At 43.0% G+C, this 12,792-nt stretch overlaps 1 protein-coding gene across 1 annotated transcript in view; it reads right to left on the bottom strand.

The window, feature by feature from the left end:
- Dpp6 (dipeptidyl peptidase like 6) overlaps positions 1–12,792 on the bottom strand; it is an 860,191-nt gene that overhangs the window by 821,796 nt on the left and 25,603 nt on the right. The gene's annotated exons all lie outside the window — the stretch shown is intronic.

Genomic DNA, 12,792 nt, shown 5'->3' with positions numbered 1-12,792 from the left:
TAGACTACTTGAAAACTGGCTTTTGGACTCATCTGGAGGCGTGAGTGGGCAGAACGTGTACACTGAGCTGCAAACTCTGTAATCCTGAGTACCCTTGTCACAAACCTGTGTTTAGTTGATACTGCTTCACCCTCAGGGACACTGAAACATAGCACAGGCTCCTCAGGCCTGTCTTCTAGCTTACTGATGAGGAACCTTGGTTAAGAATATTGATGAAACCCCCAAATTGGTGGTAAAACACATTTCTCCAAATGTTTCTGAGACTTTTACATCAAATTAATTTAGCCCAGATTTAAACAAGAGAATGACTATAATTAACAGATCTACATTTAACTGCATCACCAAATGGAAGATCACATGATGCCCCCTAAGCTTCGCCAAGGTGGCCAACCAGGTTCTTGAAGACACACGACCCTCACCCTGTCTTCACTTCCCTAGTCCTGGGAGCACGCTGACCAGGCCCCAGACCTCACACCTGGAGGGAGGAAGAAGCTGGGTGTGACGTGGTGAGGGAAAGACTCTCTCCCAATAAGCCTTGGCAAGGCAAGCATCCAAGAGTCACCGAAACGGGGTATGTCATCATTTGATGGCTCCTCCGACTTTTCACTGTGAGGGCACAGGGACAAAAACAGGAAGATCTCTTTCAAAAGCTTAACCTAACATAAAATGTGAAGTGAAATTACATTGAAGCACAAATATTGCAAACCAATTTAGACCTGGCGAGGGTTAATATAAATATTTTTAAGTGTTATGTTCCAGGCACAGTGAACACACATGAAGAGCACGAGTCTCAGGCATGTCCCCGGGAGCACAGGGCTTTCCAGGGTCCTGCAAAGGCCTTCCATCTCCCTGCTAACCCTGTGCTAGGGCTGGGGACTGCCACACTGTCACCCAGGTCAGCAGGAATCTTGGGCCTCTTGTCTCCCATCTCTGTTCAGGCAGAACATGGGCACTGAGGCTTCCTGGGACTTGGGAGCCTCGTTAGGACAGTTGGAGGGCACTCTCAAGAATGTGAAGTGAGTGAGCCAGGGAGGCCAAGAACGTGACCCGTTTGTCCATTTGTGTGGAAGGCAGGAGGCTGGCTGTTTTCTCTGATAATTTGACAAGTCTCAGCTGCAGTCTATTGGAGGAATCCTTCGTGGAGGAAGATGGTGGAGGAGGTGGCTGAAGAGCATCTTAAGGTATTGGGGGTGCAGTAATGAGGACAGGTGGACAAGCCTGTGGGCTCCTTTCTGCAGAATAGCTGCACATCATTGTGAAGAAACTGTATCTCTGGCTAAACATCAGGTCCTAATTTGCAGTGAGGGATCTCCCAAGTTAAAATCTTGTTTCCTAATCTCCTGAGCTGACTTATGGAAGGATCCAACCTGGGGAACAAACTCTTGGCCTACTAGGGTACGTAAGTAACACCCTGTATGACAGTAGTGTTCAACTAGAGCCCGGGGAGTGGACTTAGGTTTCCTCTTTTACTTGCTTTCTACTCCAAGCTTCAAGGCTAGGGATTGCAGCCACTCTCATGGGTGCCACACCAGCCCAGAGAGGAGTGTTTTAAAAACTTGAGTGTTCTTGGTCAGGGTGCTGCTGGCACTCTGCAGATCAGGGGGTGTTTTAACTATTCTTCAATGAACAGGTCAATGCTGCAGAACAAAACTGCCCCTCATCTCTTCATGAGCTTCGAATGTCTCAGATGATGAAACCTGGTGTGTAAGCTATCTTACTAACATATGGGGACACAATCACCCTGGAAATGCCTTACCAGAACCTTCATAAAAGTACAAGTGTTTCAAAATATTGTTATGGAGAAGAGTGCTCACATGAATTAAAGATACTGTCTTGAATAATGGAATAATTTGGCCACTTCATACATCCACTCGATGTATGACGAAGCTTCCAATTTCACTTTCAGCAGAAAAGAGCAATCACAAAAGCTCTGCAGGAGCATATGGATCCAATGGCAATGATGTAGAGAGGAGACTGGAGACTCCTTTTAGGAGACTCAAACCAAACACAATTACATGAGCAGCCACATGAGATTCAGGGATCTTTTTGAACATCACTAATAAAGATGGCTTCTTAAAAATATTTCGTATTATTGCCAGTTCCTACATTTAAATAATTATATAGCACAATGATACAACTTCATTTTATGAAAGTTAGCTGCTGAAATTATTTATTCACTTGCAGTGAACTGTGATGCCCATCTCTGCACTCTGATAACATCCCCAGAGGTCCACACGCAAATTCTCTGCACGCTCCGATTTTACGGTGCTCCTGGTGGACCTCTGGAGAAGGCTGCGTATTATTTCCAAAGTCTAAGTTCTTGGGAGCAGAATGCACACCTGGACTTCTATCAGGACCCCCTATCGAAAAACATGTTTTCCATGCTGTTTGTCACTAACCCGTCCCATGTCATAACAAAGACAATTATGTTGATATTATATTTGTAAATGAGTCCCAGCTCCTCTGTGAAAGCACTTCCTCATCATTTCCCCTTCAACAGTTTATAATTTTCCAAATGTATTATCTTCACTTCAATTAAGGTTATTTTATTCTTTTGCTGATCAATACAAATAAATCTCACCTGCCATTCTTTATCACAGCTTTCCTTTTTCACTCCAGCATCCGAGTGTGCCTATGTCTTCCATTTTCCTGGGCTTCTCCTTTGATAATAGCTTCTGATTGTCTCGTTTCTCCTAAATCTGATGCTATTCACCACAGGTAGAAACGACACCTGACAGCTTCATTCTGTATTCAGGTATGGCACTGCCAAGTCCTTTTCATGGTGAATACACACTGATATCCATTCATTCATCTGTATTGTGGAAGGAGGCAATTACATCTGTTCTCAAAAATTACATAAGTAGGTAGTTTTACTATTTGTGAATTTTATTTCGGGTTCAAAGGGCAAGTCACAATTATGTTCTTTATTAGACTGACTCCAAGACTTCATCAGTTGTAAGGCACAACCTATTGTATATTAAGACATTCAGAGAAAACACAGTGCCTAACCCTCCTGTTCTCTTGTGGGCCATGAAGACCTTGAGTGACGGCCTCTCATATGCGCTGCTATTGACACCTGGATTTTTTCCCATGGGACAGCAGTGATGTTAACAATTTCTTGGTGTTACACAAGGTGTGAACTGAACGTCACAGCACTCAGTGTTGATAGTGGAACTCTGAGCTGGTGCTCGCAGGTGCTGGCAACGACCGCTGAACCATGCTGGCCAGCGCCTACTGTGGTGCATCCACTGGAAAGCACATGTGGTTCCCGGGGACTGAAATGTCAGCTATGGCAGTGCCAGAGTGGGCCCTGAGCTGATGAGCTCTGGAACCAATGAGCTAATGGCACCATGTCATCTGGCTCTTTCTCCCAGCATGACTACAGACCTTTACCCAGGAACTCCTCAGATCACCTAATCGTGAACAGGTCATTAACTGGCAGCACAAATTATAGCTCATCAAATGCTACAAATGCCAGTGGATCCACACTTCCAGATTCAGACAGGTTCTCCCAGGGACAGTTCTGACAAGTGGTTGGGCATGTCACAAAACGTAAAGGAGAAAAAGAATACCCTCAAAGCCATGACCCAAAACTAATGCATTCAGATAGCTTTGAGGTTCTCAGAGTTAACGTCTGCAAATACGATTTTTCTCCAAGTCTTAAAGAATTCGAATTAATTTTCCCTGTCATTAGAGAAAAACTGGGGCATAGAGGTGGGTGGCTCAGCACTGGTGCCCTCAGGCTGGCTAGCTGAGCCACCGATACAGGAGGCCCCAGGTTTCTCCTTCCTCAGGCCTGTTCCCAACATGTACCTCTGGGTCCCACGAAGAGGGCACTTCCAGCTCATAGCTCATGAGAGACAGCAGACAAGGCCAATAAGCTCAAGGCTAACAAGTGCAAATCACTCAAACGCAAGGGCTCAACCAACCACAGCACGCCTGCTTTTAAAACTTTACATACCAATACCTGATCTTTAAAAACAAACAGTGCTTTCCTCAATTATGCTGCATGTGCAAGAAACAAGACTTCAGAGATGTTCTTCAATTTGGATATTACATCATTTCCTTTGCACTCTATTCTAATAAACATCTCTCTACAAATGTTTTTTTGTGTATTTTTCCAATTACTTTTTCAAGACCCATTTCTTAAAGGAGATTTGCACCCACACCCCCACACCCGGATTTTTACACTCATTGCCAATGCAGGCCTGGAGTGCGCTCACCCCTTGCTCCCAGCCAGCAAGTGTTTGCCACACTGACAGACTGGAAAGGATAAAAGCAACGATTTGCCCAAGTGGACAGACCAATGTAGCACTTTCATTTTAATTTCTATTGTTTTAACTACTATGGTTGTGAGCATGTTTATGGTGTTTGTCATCTGAGACATGCTGTGTGACAGTTCACACTATTTTCACTGTGCTCACACCTGTATTGATAGTGTAATCCCTTATTTGCTAATGAGATCACTACTTTGAACAGATATTTCTAGTCATGGATCATTAATAACACTAAAGGGTTAATATAAGAATACTGAAGTATAAATATTGCAAATGAGAAGGGGAAGGGCTGTGAATGTCTGGCAAGAATACTCAAGACCTAAGAAGCCACCTGTTAGTCCAAGTTCACCACATAGCCAAGTACAAAATAAATGCACCAAGTCAATGCTGTCTTGGAAAATACATTCAGTTAGGGTCCCCAATGGATAAAACATTACACTCAAAAGCATAAGCTCTGAAGTTCTCAAATTCTACACATTTGTTTTTCATTCCTATAGGAAGAAGGCAAGCACCACTAAAGATACAAAAGAACACTTGTAAAAATAAAGACAGCATCCACTTGTCAGTGAGAGAACTCAAAATGAAGTTATTTAGAATTTTAAGTGAATTTGCAAGACACGGCCATGACGTTAAAAAGGAAACATTTCACAAATTTAAAAATGGAGCATATTAAAATTTGAAAAGAAAATAAAAAATGAGGAGACCTGGGAAATGTGTGAAGAGACTCATAAAGGGAAAAGGTGGGAGGGGGACAAAACTGGTCCTCCCAAATATAAACTGTGTGTCATTAATTCAGTCAACAAACGTGCACTAAACCCTACCTGCCAGGCCTTGCGACAGTCTGGCTGCACCATAAGGAAAGCAGGAGCCTCCCTCGGGAGCTCAGTCTGCAGACGGCACTGCTTGCTGTTTGGGGAGAGTGGACACCACGAAGGGGCAGAGCAGAGGGTGCAGGAACAGGCAGTGGAATGGACAGGTGGGCCTGTGAAAGTCCACGGCGGCCAGCTCCTGTCTCTCAGGCTTCTCTCTGACACCCCTGAGGCTCTGAACTGAGTCCGGGTCCCAGTTGTCATTATCCACACATTAAAACCAACAAACAAAACAAGAATGATGCAACAAGAAAAGCTGCCGTCCACTGTCCACTCGGCGGGCCCACTACCCAGGCGTATGGGTGACCACAAGCTGGAGGCAGTTTCAGCCTCCTTTCCCCCCAGTACCCTGGCTACCTGGGAATCTGTTAGCTACTACAGAAGATTTTACCTCGCAACGATTAAGGTGCTTACTCAGTCTTCAACTTTGATCTGATATTTAAGGATTTAAGAGTTTCCTTAAATTGTTTTATTCAAATCTAGTAAACACGAATAAAATCGATATCTACTTCATAACTTTATCCATGTGCCTGTTCCCTATAAAATTTAGGATTCGGGGAAAAAATAACAGAAACAATGACCTTATTTTGGTGACCTATTAGTAATGGACCACTAGGTCCTTTCCTACTCCTAAGCATATCATTAAAAGTCCAATGTCCCATCAATTACAGACAACGATTTTTATGAGCTTCACTGCAATTTAACTCTGTGGGAGGTAAAGATTTAAAACGGAAGTCATACTCATGCCTTCATCTGAGATTAAGCCGTTTTTATCACAATATATCCTGCAAAGCTAATTCTTCAAAAACAGTTAACTGAAAACTTCAGGATTATCAAATGTCTATCTTTCAAACAATTTGGTTCTTCTCAGTGATATAAGTTATTACAGGCTGAATGCCAGCTAAATATTAATAAGCAAGATAGAATCCATCAGCAGACAATGTTCTCTATCATTTTTACCATCACATAATTGCAATTCAGAAACTCTGAGTGCTACAATTAAGTTTGTGCTAAGTACATCAAATACATATTTTGCTTCCAGGTTGATGAGTTAGGATTTACAAGATGGGCTAGATGACATCAGTGTTCCTCCCAAATGCTGATGACAGGTTCACCATGTTTGTTGGTGCACCTTGATTACATGTGCCACGTTCCACGTGGTGAGAAGGAGGGAGTCATTTAGTTTATTCCCTGAGTACTAACTGCACTGAGCACAAACTACATCTATAGAGTGACTGTTGTTCCAAGCACCATAGGAGGTGTTAGCAGAGAAGTTATGAATTAGTTCCCTTAAAAATGTGAGATGATGGAACCAACCTAGGTGTCCCTCAATAGGTGAATGAATAAAGAAAATGTGGTATATATACTCAATGGAATATTACTCAGCTTTAAAGAAGAGTGAAATTATGGCATTTGCCAGTAAATGAATAGAGTTGGAGAATATCATGCTAAACAAAATAAGCCAATCCCACAAAACCAAAGGCCAAATGTTTTCTCTAATATGTGGATGCTAATTCACAATAAGGCAGTAGGCACTAGCGAAGAATAGCATTACCTTAGATCAGGTAGAGGAAAGTGAATGGGAGGGAAGGGAGGGGAAGTGGGGATGAGAAAGATAGTAGAATGAAGCAGACATTACTCTTTTATGTATGAATGTGATTACCTGACCAATATGATTCTGCAACATGTACTCTCATAAAAATGAGAAATTATACCCCATCTGTGCATGATATATCAAAGTGCATAAATGCATTCTACTGTCATGTATAACTAATTAAAGCAAATTTAAAAATTACTTAAAAAAGTGAGATGAACCACATTCTAGTATATTAAAAATACTACAGTGTATTTATCCCACCGCCTTTATGGACATGGAAGTTGTTTTCAGTGGGGGCTCCTGGGACAATGGTTCTGTGAATACTCTGTGGAGCCCTGGGGAGGAGCGTGCGGGCAAGCTCTCCAGCACCTAGCACTGGGGTATCAAGCTCCTCCCCTCATTTTACCAGAGCTGGGAGGAAAAGGTATCAAACACGTGTATTTTCAGCTTCCATATCTTTATAACTAATACTGATTTTAGGACATGCCCCAAATGAGAGGTGACAGTGACAGTCAGGGACACCTGACCCAGTGCCTGCACACCTGGCCATGTCCTTCGATGTGTCTGAGATGTGCCTGGTACTGCACTCCAAGCTGGCTTTGAAGGTTTGCTGGTTCCCCGCTTCTCCTTCATGAAGTGAAGCAGGTGACGCCTCACAGGGCTGCCAGCCTGTCACCTGCAGGAGTGGTCAACCTCCCAGGGGATGCCCCAGAGCCGGGGACAGCTGGACGTCTGTTCAGGTGCAGCAGCTGGTATTGGTGCAGCCAGGCTGCAGGTGGCCTGGTCCCTCACTCAGCCTGTCCCTCTCTCCTAGGCTGCTAGATGTGACCAGGTCCTGGCACTCACTCACTAAGACTGATGACGAGAGGGGAGCAGGGCCTGAGGCTGGCTGCCTTCCTGAGAAACATGGCACGGCTCTGGGTGTGTGACAGCTCTGTGCACACACAGAACAGCCTGCCACAGCACCACAGCCAGCCCTTCCTTCAGCTCCCCACCTGCCTCACCACCTAACTAGCACTTCTGTAACAGTCACTTAGGACTCTGCGTTTCCAGGAACAGACACCAACACCCACAAGCACCCATAGGCTGAAGGAGGTGAGCTCACATAAGGAACTGGCTGTGTTCCCAATCCAGGGGCCTGCAGTCTCATCCCCTGTAACCCCTTCACTGTGCCTGCCTCTGGCTGACAGCTCCATCACCATGCACCAGGGTGAGCCTCCTCCGTAGCAAACACTGGAACTCTGTTATTCTCAGCTTCCCACCAGCCACGGGAGGGACAGCAGCTGTGTCTTGGATATCCAGCAAATAGCCTGCTGTTTAAGATCTTTGGGCCATGCCTGAGCCATGCTTGGGGAATGTCAGGATTAACTGCCTAACTTCCTGGAACTAACGGGTCACTGTGGTGTGGGTAAGGGAAGATGTTATTGGTCTGGAGGACACAGAGTCCAGCCCAAAGATGGGACTGGATGAAACCCTTCCAAACAAACTGGAGCTGATACAGAAGGTGCAGTGTCCAGTGGTGGACTGTTCCCTGTAGATGGAACAGTTATGAGAAGTATAAGACGCTCACATCCAACAGGTATGCACGTCCTCTGGGGGAAGGGCCTATAACTTTCTCCAGATTCTGCTTTATGACTTGACAGATTCAATATACAAAAAAATCTTCAGTAACATCTCATAATAGGCTAAGTTTCAATCATCCTTACGATGGTTGAATTTGTTATTTTCGCCAGGTGTCATCTATTTCTCCATAAAGGAGTGACAGACTGCGATGCTGAGGCAGATTCACAGGGAAATGACTTCACCCCGCCAAGGCCTTTTATGGTGCCTGGAAACTGCTTCACATCTCCATGCATCTCAGCGTCATAAGGGGTGGCTTATGTGAGGAACACAGAGTGACAAGAAACCAATCGGCCTTCCTCCCTCTTCCCTAGGAGATCCGCAGGGAAGAACGCAGACGCTTTCATGGACAAACTGTGCCTGTCTTCCCTCAAGGGGGCTGATGAGCAGTGAGGAGTGTGTGTGTGTGTGTGGAGGGGTGATGTGAGCAGCACACACCCCCAACCGCTCCCCGTGCCCCGAGGAGAACCACAGGAGATGCTTCCTCACGGCACCCAGCCAGATAAAAGGCCAGTGTGCCCCCTCCAGAACATCTTCCCTGCCAATCACTCCCTGCCAAGCTGCCTCTCTGCAGGAATGGCTTCCCCTGCAGCCCCTAGGGATTCTGATCAAGGATTAATAAGGGATTTAAGCAAACTGCTGGGCTATTTTTCATCTTGGACTAAAACAACAGGAAAGGAATACAATGGGCAGCTAACTCGGAACTGGTGAAAGACTTCAGTGTGCCCAGGCAAGATGTGCAATGGACCCAGAAAAAATCATGGCGCTTCCTTATCCTGACTTGCATGGGTAATTTATTAATCTGCATTTGAAACTCCCTCTTTTAAAATGATTCAGGGAGCACACCTAAGTGTGTGAAATGGTCCGGTCCTCATCAACGTCTCCTTGACAAATGTTTCAGGAAAGAATGACACTAAATATGCCAGGGAAATTTATCATGGCAATCATTTTTCAGTTTTCTTTTTTATTCCTTCTTTAGCAGTTTGAAGTGATATTTATTTGCTTTCTTCCAAGTCCAGGTTATGAGAAGACAGCAAGGGTTGATCCTCTTCACAGGAAGACAACCTGTTCAAAGCCTACAGCCATTGCTTTGTAATCTAGGTGGAAACCTGAACCAGAAAAATCATGTCCTGACCACTCCAACAACTCTTTCTCGACAACTCACCCGAACTCTCTCTTCATTTTTCTCAAGAGCAGCTGAGGAGAGAACTGCTCCTTACTGCCTCCACAGCCTCAGAGTTATTTTCAAAGTCATCATTGCCTCTCAGTCACAATACTCTGCCCATCCTAGGGCCTGCTGGAGCTGTGGAGTGCGCTGACCTCAGAAGACTGGCTGACCCTGGACCCATTTCTGCATTCACAGGAGAAGGCTCTGCAAGAAGGCTCCTCGAGAGATCCTAGCCTCCACCTCCGTGTGCATGAGACACACCCCTCCTGGGGCTCTGCTCCTGCCCTGAGCCTTCCCTCTGTCTCCAGGAGGGCACCTTCCTCTGCTCTTCCCCTAATGTCCCCCAAGTTCATTAGGGGAACTAATGAACTAACTTCTTATGTGCTGTAAGCCATTAACATACTATCCTTTCATTTAACTCTATTTTGAAATAATTTTAGCTATATTAAAGAGTTCTGAATATTTCTTATTTTTTTGAGAATCTCCATATGGTTCTTCACAATGGCTTTATTAACTTATATGCCCCCTTCTCCATATCCTCATCAGAACTTGTTACTTCTTGTGTTTCTGATAATATTGCTTTTTTTAAAAATTTTTGATTTATTTGTTTCTATGTAATTATTTGCTTCTATTCTTTATTATTTCTTTCCTTTTTATATAAGTTCCATTTCATCTTTTAAATTTTTTTATTAGTTCTAATTAGTTATACATGACAGTAGAATGCATTTTCACACACTGCACATAAATGGAGTCTAATGTCTCATTCTTCTAGTTGTACATGATGTTGAACCACACTGTCATGTAATCACATATGTACACAGGGTAATGTGGGATTCACTCTACTATCCTTACCCCCATACCCCTCTCCTCCCATCACTCCCCTCTACCTAATCCAAAGTACCTGTATTCTTCCTTAGCCCCGCCCCTTTTTGTGAATTAGTATCTACATATCTGAGAAAATATTCTGCCTTTGGTTTTTGGGATTGGCTTATCTCACTTAGCATGATACTCTCCAGCTCCATCCATTTACCAGTAAATGCCATAATTTCATTTCTCTTTAAGGTGAGTAATATCACTGTGTGTGTGTGTGTACACACACACACACACACACACACACACACACACACCACATTTTCTTTATCCATTCATCCCTTCATCCTAGGTTGGTTTTATAATTTAGCTGTTGTGAATTGAGCTGCTACAAACATTGATGTGGTTGTGTCATTGTAGATGCTGATTTTAAGTCCTTTGGTTATAAAGTGAGGAGAGGGATAGCTGGGTCAAATAGTGGTTCCATTCCCAGTTTTCCAAGGAATCTCCAAACTGCTTTCCATGTTGGCTGTGCTAATTTGCAGTCTCACCAGCAATGTATGAGTGTGCCCTTTTCCCCACATCCTAGCCAACATTTATTGTTGCTTGTATTCTTGATAATTGCCATTCTGTCTTTTCTTTGCCTGGTTTCTGTCTTTTTTTTTTTTTCAACAAAAGCCTTCAATAGATTACCTTTGACTCTGAGCATGGTTTTCACAAAAATTTTCACATACTGTATTTTCATTTACTTGATTTTTTTTCAGTACGAGGGGTTGAAGACCACTGACCTACACCCTCCTCACCTCCTCCCCCTTTCTTTTTTGGAGACTGGGTCTTGCTAAATTGCTAAGGCTGGCCTCCAAGTCATGTCCCCTCTGCCTCAGCCCCTTGAGAGGCTGGCATTACAGGCTAGTGTCACCACATATTTCAAATTTTAAAAATATTTCTTTGAAGCTTTCTTACTGATGCATGGGCAATTTAGAAATGTGTTATTTAATTTCCACAACTCTGAGGATTTTCCAAATACTTGTTATTAATTTCTAGTTCAAATCCCTAATAGTTTGACATCATATTTTACATGTTTTCTATTCTTTTAAATTTGATAAAGTTCATTTTATGGTCCAGGACATGTTCCAGGTGCCCTTAAAACGATGTTTAATTTGCTCTAGTGTGTGTGATGTTCTATAAATGTCATTAGTTAAACTGCATGAGTAATGTTCAGTTCCTATAAATTCTTACTAATTTCATGCCTATATATATATGCACATATATATTATTTAAAATCTATATGTTGTGAGCATGTGTATTATTGTGAGAAAGTAAATTCATTATGCAATCACTCTGCTTTATGTGTAATGAGGCTCTGTTGTCAGTGCACACATACCTAGGACAGTGCCAACCTGGAGAACTCCCCCGTACCATTGTGCAATGTTCCTTATCACTTCTGATATTAAAATTATCTTAAAATTCATCTAGATACTCCATTTTTCTTTTAGTTAATGATTGCATGACACGTTTTACACTATTTTTCTTTTGACCTATTTGAATCTTTATATTACAATTGGATTTCTTGAAGAAAGTTATAATGTGGTTTTCTTTTTTAATCAAAATTGAACATCTTTGTCCTCTGTAGAAACCATTTTATATTTAGTAAATGCTAATAATTTTTGCTCTGGAGAGATCAGTTATCTTTTTGAGCAATTAAATGTAAGAAGTATTTTACTCTTTCTCAAACATTTCTTATTTCACTGTTCCAGGTTTCTTATTCCTTCTGTTGGAAGATATCCCTTTAATATCCTCTTTAAAAAAAAAAAAACTTCTTTCAATGTAGGTCAACTGGCAAAAAATCTTTCTCCCTCTTTTAGTTTGTCTGATGATATTCCCAGTTTGTTGACTTTTTTCAGCATTTAAAACTGACACCTTGTGGTCTTCTGCCTTGCACGTTCTCACAAAAAGTCAAGAAGTCTGCCGCCATCTCATTGTGTCCTCAGTGCCTTTCTTTTCCCTGGATGCCTGGGGCTTCCTTCCTCCCTGTCTCCAGCATTGGTACATGGTGCTACAGGGTCTGTCTGTGCCCTTGTACAGGTGATACCCTTTATCGGATATTCGTTGTTGTCTGGGATGGGCTGTCTTGGAGAGGGCGATTCTAGGCTAACATTTTTTCAAACATTTCTTCTCCCCTCTCTCTCTCTTTCCCGTTCAGGGTTCCAATAATGCCTGTGTTAGACCACTCTGTGCTATTCCACTTCTCACTGATGCTGACTCCGTTTTGTTTTTCTTGTCTCTTGTGTTTCACTTTTTGTAACTGCTATTATTCTACCTTCCTATCTAGTGATGGCTACTTTGGTTATGAGCAATTGAGGAGTACCAACTATATCCTATGAAGGTGACCTGGGTTTAATTTCAGGATATCCATTTGACTCTTCTTCACTGAAAGTTACCCAAGTGACC

Source organism: Ictidomys tridecemlineatus, chromosome 2, assembly GCF_052094955.1.
Source record: "Ictidomys tridecemlineatus isolate mIctTri1 chromosome 2, mIctTri1.hap1, whole genome shotgun sequence".
Lineage (NCBI taxonomy): Eukaryota > Metazoa > Chordata > Mammalia > Rodentia > Sciuridae > Ictidomys > Ictidomys tridecemlineatus.
Note: the sequence above shows the minus strand (reverse complement) of the source record. Positions and strands in the feature narration are given on the sequence as shown.